This window comes from Elephas maximus, chromosome 6, assembly GCF_024166365.1.
Source record: "Elephas maximus indicus isolate mEleMax1 chromosome 6, mEleMax1 primary haplotype, whole genome shotgun sequence".
In the NCBI taxonomy this organism is placed as follows: domain Eukaryota; kingdom Metazoa; phylum Chordata; class Mammalia; order Proboscidea; family Elephantidae; genus Elephas; species Elephas maximus.
In genome coordinates this window covers 110,955,781-110,969,277 of record NC_064824.1, presented here as the reverse complement: position 1 = coordinate 110,969,277, position 13,497 = coordinate 110,955,781, and the positions used below count along the sequence as shown (strand labels likewise).

Here is a 13,497-nt window from a genome sequence, read left to right as displayed (position 1 = left end):
AGAAAGTAAATTCCTGTTACAGTATCACTAGATAACTAATATACTCATTTACCGACATTTTTAAAGAATATATCACCAAGGTCACATGAGGACAAAATTTTATAATATAGTCTTCTATTACAGTATGTGTATTGAGAAGGCTTGAAAAAATAATTGTGAACTACATTTCATTAAAATTTTGAATTGACGTGTGTCTGTTCAATATACATGCTAGTGAGTTTCTATCATGGTCTGCTTTTTTTCTATTTTTACCAAATATAAAAAATAATATTTACAAGTAAGAATATGATTAGTTCAAGATCCAGAAATGACTCTTACATTGATTACGTGTGTGTTGAATGGAATCTATATAATGTATGTACATTATACCCAGATAAAGTAACAACCAAATAGATTTTATTTTTACATTTTCAGACTTATCCTTTACTTCTAATTCTCTGACATTTTTAACCCATCCTAAAATTTTTGAAGCAAAATAACAAGTTCATCAATTTAGTGTATAAGTATTTAACATTCTCCATATCCAATGATCCTCATGTTTCCAAGACACTTGTATTCAAATAAATATTAATTTTTAACTACCTTGAGTTATTTCACATCTAACTTTTAATCTTTTTAATCTTGAAAATTTGATAACAACTATTATTTGATGTTATATCAGGCATATAAAATATAGGGAAATTACATTTTATATAATTGTAAAAATCATAAATTAAATCTCTGGTTGTAGTGAAATTAGTCAGAGGCAAAAGGACAAATATTGTATAAGACCACTATTATAAGATCTTGAGAAATAGTACAAACTGAGAAGAACTCACACTTTTGTGGTTAGGAGGGGGGTTATTTACTGATTAGTTAGTAGATAAGAACTACTTTAGGTGAAGGGAAGGACAATACTCAATACACAGAAGGTCAGCTCAACTGGACTGGACCAAAAGCAAAGAAGTTTCCAGGATAAACTGAATGCTTCAAAGGTCAGCGGAGCAAGGGTGGGGGTTTGGGGACTATGGCTTAAGGGGACTTCTAAGTCAATTGGCAAAATAATTCTATTATGGAAACATTCTGCATCCCACTTTGAAATGAGGCGTCTGGGGTCTTAAATGCTAACAAGCGGCCATCTAAGATGCATCAATTGGTCTCAACCCACCTGGATCAAAGGAGAATGAAGAACACCAAGGTCACACAATAACTATGAGCCCAAGAGACAGAAACGGCTACATGAACCAGAGACTTACATCATCCTGAGACCAAAAGAACTAGTTGGTGCCCGGCCACAACCGATGACTGCCCTGACAGGGAGCACAACAGAGAACCCCTGAGGGAGCAGGAGATCAGTGGGATGCAGACCCCAAATTCTCATAAAAAGACCAGACTTAATGGTCTGACTGAGACTAGAGGAATCCCAGTGGTCATAGTCCCCAAACCTTCTGTTGGCCCAGGACAGGAACCATTCCTGAAGACAACTCATCAGACATGGAAGGGACTGGACAATGGGTTGGAGAGAGATGCTGATGAAGAGTGAGCTACTTGTATCAGGTGGACACTTGAGACTGTGTTGGCGTCTCCTGTCTAGAGGGGAGATAGGAGGGTAGAGAGGGTTGGAAGCTGGCAAAATGGTCACGAAAGGAGAGACTGGAAGGGCTGACTCATTAGGGGGAGATTAAGTGGGAATATGGAGTAAGGTGTATATAAGCTTATGTGTGACAGACTGACTTGATTTGTAAACGTTCACTTAAAGCTCAATAAAAATTACGTAAAAAAAAAAAAAAAAAGATGGAAACTAGCATTTTCTCTACTCCAGATTAAATGAGGGATGGTACCTGACTAAATTGGTGTCAAAAGTATTCTTTATACCCAGTTGTTTATGTTGATCTTCTGTTTATCAAATACTTACGATTCATTCATTCATTAAAAAAAAAAAAATCTCTGGTTATTTTTGTGAAAGGATAAGCTATATAAGAAAGCATAGATACCTGTGTAAACTACTAATCACAGTAAATTGTAACACATATTACATTGCTACACTTACAAGCCATATGCTCAATAGAGACAAATGGAATCTTAGCTGTCCAATTTTATACATTTATGACACTCATCTAAATAATTTAAGAGGTCTTGATATTGCAGGAAAGATATATTTTGGAGCTGGTCTTTTGTTAAGGCTGTAATTAAATGCTAGGGCTAGTTTTAGGCACCAGTGAGGCGCTCTCAAATGCTGTGGGGTGAGGCGTATAGCATGTGTTCCATCAGCTAGATTTCTACCCTGGCTAAGTATTTATTAAAACTGAAACAATTTAACTAGATGCAGAATGAAAACAGATATATTTGTCAACAGTATCTAGTAGACCAGATGGTTAGAGTCAGATACTATGTTCCTTTAATTAGCTGCTGTTAGGGTTGAAAAATGCCCCCTTAATAGCCTGATAAAATAGTAGGTTTACAATTTAAAGCAATTTCTTCTTTTTCCTCTTGTGGAAAAATGGGTAGTAAAATTCATCAAGTTTTAACTAATCTGGCACTGTAAGTGATTTTCGCGCATGGAACCTGTTTGCAAACTCCAAGCCATGCCACATGGAGAAAGGGCACGTGGGGGTGAGAAAGGAGATTTTCCTAAGAGTTCTTACATATAAACAGCACTGTTTCTATTTCTTTTACCAAGGTTTTAGTAAGGAAAAAATATACTAGACAAATTTGCTGATGTTAAATAGCATCAGAGTAAGTAATTGAGGGAAACAGGATAATCTTTTACCATGGACTGGAATCTCTGTTGAAGGCAGTTGAGGTCATATCTGAAGTACAGTCTGAAAAAAAGGATGGTCTTTCCCATCCTTAATTTTCAATGTAAATTTCAGAAAACTGAAACTGGATTTTTGGAAGGTTTTTTTTTTTTTTTGAGTTGAAGGCCTGTTAAGAAGCTTATCAATAAAAATCTTTCCATTGTGTCATCTGCATTAACTGCATTGTAAAGTTAATTAAGCAATACTGGAGCATTTCATAGGGATTAATGACTAACAGGGAGGAGTAGATGGCTCAAGGTACAGCTCAGGGCCATTAACATCTGCTGGCCATTAATTCCCAGAAAATGCCCAGCACTGAAGTCATTATTGTTGTTATGAACTGAAAATGGAGAAGAAATATACGTGTACGAATTTTTTAAGGGTGATGCAGTTTTAATTGATATGTACAAGGTATTCATGGAGAACCTAATTCTTGTACATCAGCAAATCACGTTTCTGTTCTCATCTCTCAAGGCTCCATTTGGATTATAATTAAGCAGTAACAATTGTAGACCTGGGCATTTCCTGGGGATTAATGAATAGCTGGGCGGAGTTAATTGCCTAAAGTATAGTTTCAGGCCATTAACCTCAATCGGTCACTGATCTCTAGGAATTTCTTTTAAGCCGGGTCATTTTTGTGTGTGTGTGGGGGGGGGGTATTGTTGTTGTTAGGTGCCATTGAGTCAGTTCCCACTCATAGTAACTCTGAGTACAACAGAAGGAAACATTGTTTGGTCCTGCATCCTGCGTCAACCTCACAATCCTTGCTACGTTTGAGCTCATTGTTGCAGCCACTGCATCAGTCCATTTCATCGAGGGTCTTCCTCTTTTTTGCTGACCCTTTACTTTACTAAGCATGATGTACTTCTCCAGGGACTGGTCCCTCCTGATAACACGTCCAAAATATGTAAAACGGAGTCTTGTCATACTCACTTCTAGACAGCATTCTGGCTGTACTTCTTTGAAGACAGATTTATTCGTCCTTCTGGCAATCCATGGTATGTATATTCAGCATTCTTTGCCAGCACCATAATTCTATGGTATCAATTCTCCTTTGGTCTTCCTTGTTCATTGGATTGAAAATACTATGACCTGGTCAGGCGCACATTAGTCCTCATATTTGCTTTTTAACACTTTAAAGAGGTCTTTTGCAGCAGATTTGCCCAGTGCAATGTATTGTTTGGTTTCTTGGCTGCTGCTTCCATGGGTAACGATTGTGCACCCAAGTTAAATGAAATCCTTGACAACTTCAATATTTTCTCTGTTTATCATGATGTTGCTTATTGGTCCACTTGTGAGGATTTTTGTTTTCTTTATGTTGAAGTATAATGCATACTGAAGGCAGTAGCCTTTGATCTTCTTCAGTAAGTGCTTCAAGTCCTCTTGCCTTTCAGCAGGCTTGTCATCTGCATATCACAGGTTGTTAATTAGTGTTCCTCTAATCTTGATGCAATGTTTTTCATATAATCCAGCTTCTCAGATGACTTGCTAAACATACAGATTGAATAAATATGGTGAAAGGATACAACCCTGATGCACACCTTTCTTGTTTTTAAACCATACAGTAACCCCTTGTTCTGTTTAAATGACTACCTCTTGGTCTGCTTACAGGTTCTTCATGAGCACAATTGAGTGTTCTGGAGTTCCCATTTTTTCACAATGTTATCCATAGTTTATTATGTTCCATGCAGTCAAATGCCTTTGCATAGTCAATAAAACACAGGTAAACATCTCTCTGGTATTCTCTGCTTTCAGCCAAGATCCATCTAACATGAGCAATGATATCCCTGGTTCCACATCCTCTTTTGAATCTGGCTTGAGTTTCTGGCAGTTCCCTGTCGTCGTACTGCTCTACTTGTTTTTGAATTATTGTGTGTGTACATGTAGTAATAAGAAAAATCTATTCAATCATTTTAATCTTAATCCTAGAACATTTTGTTTTCTTGAAACATATTCAATAAGTGGAGGGATCTGTGGGGTCTTTATGTATGACCATTCCATTTACCTCTTTGTGAATGTAAGCACTTAATGGGTGAAAACACATCTGTGATACTTAGAATAGACCTTATTTTATGAATAGAATAATAAAGGATAAAAGCAATACTTGAAATCATTGGTTTGTTTGGGTTTATCAGTCTGAGTATTTTACATATGTATATAAAAAAACCTGTTGCCATCGAGTCGATTGTGACTTATAGCAACTCTGTAGGACAGAGTAGAACTGTCCCATAAGGTTTCCAAGGAGCAGCTGGTGGATTTGAACCACCGGCCTTTGGTCAGCAGCCGAGCTCTTAACTATTGGGCCACTAGGGATCTATATATATGAATATAATTTTTTGGTTTTTTTGTTTCTTTTTATTTTGTTGTGTTATGCTTATTGAAATAATTTTTTTTAACCCAGGTTCAACGTGGACAAAAATGTATGTTTTTTAAATCAATCAACTTTTAATAATAATTCTATTCAATATTTGTACACTAGTTCTAATGGTCATAATTCTTTGTGATATATTTTAATGCCTTTTTCTTGTGCTCTTATTGTTTATTACTTTCTACCCTTAACGCCCTTAATGCGAATTCCTTTGTTTTGTTTTTATGTTACTAATGTTTTTTTAATGTTTGCCTTACTTAAAAAGATAAAAATTGAATGGGTTTCTTCATACTGTAGGAGACTGTTGATTAACAGATATTCTAAGATTACTGTTCAAAGTTATATTTTGTAATGCAGATATTACATAAGGAAACACTAAGGTATGTTGTTACAAAGAATAGTTTTAATAATGATGTCAACAGTAATTTGTTAGTGCCATGATATAAATAATTACATTGATTAGATTTAGTGTTTTTTTTAATACTAATGCATAGCAGGTTTCAAAGAGCATAAAATAAAAATACTGATATTAAATTTTTGTGATATATGAACTATGTATCTGAAAAGTAATTTCTAAATACTCTAAATATGTCTACTATTGAGACTGATTGTAGTATAAATGAACTGATGTATAAGTAAGTTTGTTAAGACTGTACACAGTTTTGTCATAACTTTGCAACCCATTGCTGTCAAGTCGATTCCGACTCATAGCCAATGTCATAATAAACAACATACATTTGGAAATCTTGCGTATGTTTTATTTTTAGTAAAAAGTACTTGACATGAACATTTTCTCCAAATGATATAACACTTTTATGCTGTATATTTCTTTGCAATAAGTATAGATAGTAGACAAAACTTGAGAGTGTATCATAAAATGCTTTCATTAGTGAAAGGTACTATGGAAAATGGTGTGTGTTGTTGAGTTTGACTGCTAACCAAAACGTCGGCAGTTCGAATCCACCAGGAAACCCTATGGGGCACTTCTACTGTGTCCTGTTGGGTCTCTATGAGCTGGAATTGCCTCCATGGCATTGGCTTTTGTTTTTTGGTGTGTATATATGGACTTTATAAAAGCAGCTTCCACTTAAGAATTAAAGCCATTTTATATGTAAAATATCTCTTTTGTTGAATTTGCTGTTGAGTTATTTAGATAATTACTTTGATTCTTGAATTTTACTAGTGTAGATTGGCCTAAATTTTAAGAAACGTGAATCACATAATCAGAATATATTGAACACTATAGTCCTTAAAAGTGCCTACCATCATAACGTAAAATAGAAAAAAAAAGTTGACAAATTTTGTAACACCAGAAATTTCAGTAGCTGTAATCAGAACTAGCTTTTCTTGTAGCATTTATTATACTAAATGAACTATGCTATGGAATAAAAAACTTTTCACCTCTACTTTAAACCACAGTAACAGATTTTTCCTCTGTGTTGTGCAATTTGTAAAGTGCTTTTACATTAGCTTCTTTTTTGCCAAAGAAATAGTTATACTGTTTTAGTTAATAGTTATACTCAAACTTGAGAAGATTACTTATTCAAAGTCCTTAAGCTAATATGTCTAGAGGTAAGACTGAAGCATAAGTTTTCTTTCTCCAACCTTGATACCATTATGCAATACCTGCGTTTCACAGATGAAACATAATCTAATCATATAAGTATTTGAAGATATGTTAGTTATATTAGGATACTTTGCTTACTTTGCTCATGGTTCAGTATTTTTGCACTTAGAGACATACTCATATTATTTTCAATTGCATTTAAATCAATACCTGCTTGTAAAATCAGTCCTAATATTTAAAATAGGCAGTTAATTTTCTTTCTGGCAGAGCAGTTGATATGAGGAGGTATGGAATAAAATGTTCAGAGGCCTTCTACTGTCATGGATTTTTTAAGTTGTGTATTTTTAAAAATATGTTTTAACTAAGGGACCACAACCCAGTTGATGTTATAATACATTTTCCAAAATTCCAATCAAATTCTCTTTTTTATTTTCATCAAACACTGTGTTGTGTTTTATCCTGGTTTGTTTCTTTGAAAACCCATTATTTTAAAATCCAATATATTGCTCTTGTTTACATACCCACATTTCAGTGGAGATATAGATAATCTTGTTTAGGTACACTACTTTTCAACCTCCTACCTAATTTCTCATTTTGTCTTAATAAATTGTATTATATTTTAAGAGTTTCATGTTTGTTTTCATGAGACAGTTCTGTTGACTGCACAAAATTTACATTACTTTTGCTCTCTGCTACTGAATCACTGATAGGTGTCTACTTTGCCACTGCTTTTAAGAGCAACCTTAAGTTGGTAAGTTATTTTTTAAGCAATAATACAAGAAATTGGCTTGAAATTGTCTTTGTATGCAACATTTGCATACAACAAAGTGTTTATTCTTATGACAGGGAGAGTAGTCATGAACATAGCGACGTACAGACCAGGGTGAAGAAATTTATACCATCCTAATTTTATATTTCTTTTTTTTAATTTTATTTTATATTTCTTTGGAATGTCAATAATTCTGAATGCTCATATTGTCAGGGTGACAAAAGAAATAAAGCCTAGCATCTAAGTTTGTAAATTAGAAGAATGGTAGAAACTGAAGAAAGAGTTAGGCCCCAAAAAAGAGCCGATTCTACATAGTATGAGTAAAAATAACTTTCTAGACTATAATTTCCAAAGGAGAAAATTCTAGATGGTGATTCAACAAAAAGCACTAATCTACTTCTCAACATACACTTTGGAAAAGTTTAAAAACCTCACTGAAATTATTACTCACCAAGGTACTCCTATTCTAAGCAAAATGTTTTCGAAAGTTCACCTCCATTAAAGCAGTAAACTTATTCTTTAATCTCTGTCAAGTGAGTTCCTTTCTCTTTATGATGCCTGTGCCAAAGAGAAAAATACAAATTAAGCAATAGGTTACTATACCTGTAAGAAGAAGAATGGATTACCTTCAAGATCATGGGGAACATGAGTTATAAAGGTCCTCTGTTCTATTTAATTCTTATTAAATTAATGAGCAAAATGTTAACAAAATTAAATGTTAATAAGAATAGTTAAATATTAATAAAATAACAAGAATCTAGGAAGTGGGATGAATTCCTAATTTTTTTTTATTAATAGATTCTTTATAATACTTGTAAATAAACTGATTTCCAAACCTCGCATCTATTTTAGGGCTAAAAGAATGCAGACATTTGCCTTATTTCTTTTGCTCATGTCATTCAGTCCATCTGATTTAATTACAGAACCAGCTTAAATTGAATGCTAGAATACCTTACAATATCACCTTTTAAAATTTGATGATTATTACAACGTAATGTTCTTAGAAACATATTAGAAGAATGAGGGCAGTGATAGAAGAAGATTCTGGAAGGTAGGCCACATTTGTAACCATGCAAAGGAATATGACCCATTAAACAATGGAGAGACCTGGTTTTAAGTTGCAGAGGAAGTTGTACATTATAAAGGAATTTTCTTAAGTTCCTTTTATGATTAGCTAGCCTTGGGATGATGAATTTAAAAAAAAATTACAGCTACTAAGAACTATGCAGCACTATTCTTCTGGAGAACAGTTTTTTTGTTTTTTTTTCTCATCATCCTGAAAAGAGAGAAGTCCTAGCGCTACCGATGTTGGAGGGTCAGATATTTAAATATAGGATAAATTAGAGTTAATTTTTTGTTGATTATCATGATCTGGCAAGGTAAATATTTTTATTTCTGACATTGGCATATCTTCCAAAAGTAAAGTTGATGAGCCAAAGAAAAATAAACATCTTCTACCTAAATCTGCTGCAAAAGACCTCTTTAAAGTGTTAAAAAGCAAAGATGTCTCTTTGAGGACTAAGGTGTACTTGACCCAAACCACGGTATTTTCAGTTGCCTCATGTGCTTGTGAAAGCCAGACAATGAATAAGGAAGACTGAAGAAGAATTGATGCATTTGAATTATGGTTTTGGTGAAGAATACTGCATACACCATGGATTTCCAGAAGAATGAACAAACTTGCCTTGAGAGAAGTACAGCCAGAATGCTCCTTAGAAGTGAGCATGGCAAGACTTTGTCTCATGTACTTTGCACATGTTATCAGGAGGGACAAGTCCCTGGAGAAGGACGTCATGCTTGGTAAAGTAGAGAGTTAAAGAAAAAGAGGAAGACTCTCGATAAGATGGATTGACACCGTGGCTGCAACAATGAACTTAAACATGGCAATGATTTTGAGGTTGATGCAGGACCGGGCAGTGTTTCCTCCTCTTATACACGGGGTTATTGTGAGTCTGAACTGACTTGACGGCACCTAACAACAACTTTATTTCTGACTTATACTTGAAGAAGTATGTCTAGTAGACTGTTAATCTGCTTTTATAACTAGTAGTTTGGAGGGGACGTAAAGGGTACACTATAAGGAGGCTAAGTCATGATCACTGGGGTGCTTAACTCAGCTTTTAGGTCTTTCCTTATGAGGACAAAAAAACAACTGAAAATGGGCTCCCAGGGGAAGACAAGCCATGTTAAATTGTTAATATCAAATTCATCTCTAGCTTTATCCGTACTTAGGAAAATACCTATAATCATTAAATGTCATATCCACATGTGGGATGTAAAGATGAAAAGTCATTTGTAACAGTTCTATCATATTTTGTCCATGATTCCCAATAATTATTCCTATTAACTTATTAATGTTTTTTCCCCTTTTATCTTTGTTGTTGTTGTGTGCTGTCAAGTTGATTTTTGACTCATAGTGACGCTATGTGACAGAGTAGAACTGCCTCATAGAGTTTTCTAGGCTGCAGTCTTTACCGGAGCAGAGTGCCAGGTCTTTTCTCCCACAGAGACTCTGAGGGGTTTGAACTGCCGACATTTCATTTAGCAGCAGAACACTTAACCGTTGCACCACCAGCAGTCCTTTAGAGAACTTAATTTGGTTGAGCCATATGGGGCACGCATATGAACATATTTCTTCCTTGGGGAGCATCTTAAGAAAATGTGGGTGGCATGATCCATTATGAAGACCAATGTGGGGAGTTATTCAGTCTCTACGTCCTTGACCTATGTGTGACCAGATACTTCTGCCCAAGACTTAGAGTTTGGAGGAATTGATACAGATGGACAGGTTCAGAATAGATGTTAAATATGTTTGATATGAAGTTACGAGTTCAGAGACAAGGTACTGAATGCATATTCAAAATGTAGTGAGTGTCCAATGGCCATAATGACAGTGAGGGGACTATAAGCACAGTATTTCTGTGGTAAGATCTTGGCTAAGCCTCACCTCCTTTGGTTTTTGCTTGAATCTGGTTCTCCAGGCTTCCTTTTGATTATATGAGTTATATAATAATATTCCAATAAATTATTCTCTGCTTAAGTTAACTAGATTCAGTTTCTGTCCTTTGCAACCTACATCCTGATTGCAAAGTTCGCAAGGGTGATTTGAAATATACTGTCTGTAATTTTTTTCTGCTGAAGCGTAAACTGTTCCCCATTATGAGTGAAGAAGTGACCAGATTAGGTTTGTATTTTGTAGAACAACTTAAACAATAGGTATCAAAGCTAGAGCAAAAGACTGCTGTAATCATTCAGGCAGTAAAGAATAAGGACCTAAATTTATACATGGCAATGAGGATTAGCAGGAGATTTAGAAATAGAGAATTCACAGGCTTAGGGGATTGTCAGAGGTAAATAGAAGAAGTGTAAAGAGTTCAGCAGGACTCCCAGGGGTCTGCCTTGGATAACTTTTATGATACAGGCAAAAGAAGAGATCCCAAGAAGATAACACGTGAAATAACAAGTAGAAGGAAAAGCAAGTCACAGAGCTATGTTGGAAGTCAAGAAGGGGAGAGTTTAGACAAGGGAGGGGAGAGCTTCATGGAAAAGGTAGTGATTCAAAGTCTCAAGTAACACAGAGAGTCGAGAAGAATTATGATTAGAAATTAGCCATCGGATTTGGCAATTTGGAGGTTATCTGAGAGCAGAGCAGGTGAAATGGTAGGGCTAGAGACCATATTTCAGAGGATTGATTTGGAGGTGAGCAGCTTGACTACATGAATGCAGATTCTTTCTCTGATAAGCTTGCCTGAGAAAGTAAGGAGGCAGCACATGTAGAACAATGTGACACATAAAGACGCCATCTCTTAGAAAACCTGAGGAATCTGGAATGTAAATAGAGTAACGTAATGATTTGAGACAAATTATTTCTCTGAATCATAGTTTTCTCATCGGTAAAACTGGAATAACAATAACTACATCTGTGAGATTATAGATGATGTCCGCTAAGCTTGGAGCTTGCTATTTTAGACTGTACTTTCTTGGTGACTCTTTTATGCTATCATAACACATTGATGTTTTTATTTATTTCTCTGGTTCCTTCTCTAAAGTCTAATTTTCCTGAGGGCGTGGAATATACATTACATTCACAATTGCATTCCCGGCTCTTAGAATGTTATTTCCACTTACAGGTTCTCAACATATATTTGTTGAGTAGACATACTGAATAAATGAATGCCCAACCTGGTGGGAATAGATATTAGGTTCTTCTCTAAAGTGCTTCAGCTCTGTGCAAACTGCATTTAAAATATTAGTTTTCATTTGCCTCTCCTCCCCATGTGAAGTTTCCTTGCCGTAGAAGAAAAATTCACAGAAGTTAGTTATGCATTCCGATAAGGATTTTAAAGTATTTTTCATTGATATAAAGCATAAAAGTTATTTTTCATTTGTTCCAACCTTAAGAGAAATAGGAATGGAAGAAAAGTTTGGGCTATAGAAATATGATAATGTATAATTGGGACATGTTTTATATTACTGAATTATAGCTTTAGACAGAATATTCAATGCTGTTATCATCCCTTGTTCTTTTTGTCCCAGTCAAAGCAAACAAAATATTTCTGGGACACTACTGTCTTTGTCACTGTAGAATCAGAGAAATATATGACATATCAAGAGATCATTTAATTTAGTATTTGCCCTCAGCAACATGCTGTTTAAAAAAAAAATGGTTCAGAGCAGTTTTGGCAAACATGAACAGTAGTGAAACCTTTGTAAGAAAAAAAAAAATGTGAAAAGCCAAAGCAGGGAGTTATTTCCTCCCTCTAGTGTTGTTTTAACTTTTAGCATTTTTTAAAATTTATATTTAATATAGTGTTACTGAAGAAACTAATTGTAAACTCAGTATAATATAGCTAATTTCCAGCTGCAGAACCACAAAATGCAAATTAATGCAAGCACAATGATAAAACCAACAAAATTTAAAATGAATATCTTTACTTTCAAGTGATGATGCTGTTGTTCTGAAATCGAGTCCCTGCTCACAGAGTGACTGTGGTGCTAACTGGCAGTGACACAGTGTTTGCAGTTCACCATCTTTAAGCTTGTATGTGCTCTGAGATGACTCAGTTCTCCCAGCACCTTTCTCCATACAAAATGCCACAAATTCGTCATAACAGATGCTTTCAACATTGTTCAGTTTGCACTTGGTGCTAATTCACCTATGCATGAGGTCCCCATATTTCTTTTCTTATTAGTCTGCTGCAGAAATCACATACTACATTATGACAGTGGGGGCTGCAAATTTAGTCCCTGAAATGTGGGTCAAAACTTGAGTCCAAGTTGTCCTATAATGTTTGTATTGATTGTTAAGATTATCTTGAATATGAAACAACTATCAAAATATTCTTATTGAAAACCCATATGCCCCCTTGTTTGAGAAATACTGATTTTATAATCTCTTAAGAAGTATGTATAATACCCATAATAATCATAAGAATTTACCTTAATTCTAATTAAAAATCTTCCATTAAGGTTAACCCCTTTTACTGTAGATGTTTTTGTTTTACGTTCCTTGGTATCCGTCATTCTCCCCCAATCTTTTTTCCTAATTGTACATCTGTCATGGATTGAACTGTGTCCTCCAAAATATCTGTCAACTTAGCTGGGCCATGAGTCCCAGTATTTTGTGATTGTCCACCATTTTATGTGATTTCCCTGTGTGTTACAAATCCTATAATTATGATGAAATGAGATGGATTAGTGGCAGTTATATTGATGAGATATACAAGATTAGATAGTGTCTTAAGCTAGTCTCTTTGCGATAGAAAAGAGAGAAGTGAGCAGAGAGACGTGGGCACCTCATACTACCAAGAAAGCAGCACCGGGAGCAGAGTGCATGCTTTGGACCTGAGGTTCCTGCACTGCGATGCTCCCAGACCAAGGGAAGACTGATGACAAGGACCTTTCTGCAGAGCTGACACAGAGAGAAAGCCTTCATCTGGAGCCAGCACCCTGAATTTGGACTTCTAGCCTACTGAACTGTGAGAGGATAAACTTCTCTTTGTTAAAGCCATCCTCT

At 35.2% G+C, this 13,497-nt stretch overlaps 1 protein-coding gene across 6 annotated transcripts in view; it reads left to right on the top strand.

Annotated features, from left to right (window-relative positions):
* ERBB4 (erb-b2 receptor tyrosine kinase 4) overlaps nt 1–13,497 on the top strand; it is a 1,265,080-nt gene that overhangs the window by 48,964 nt on the left and 1,202,619 nt on the right. The window lies entirely within an intron of this gene.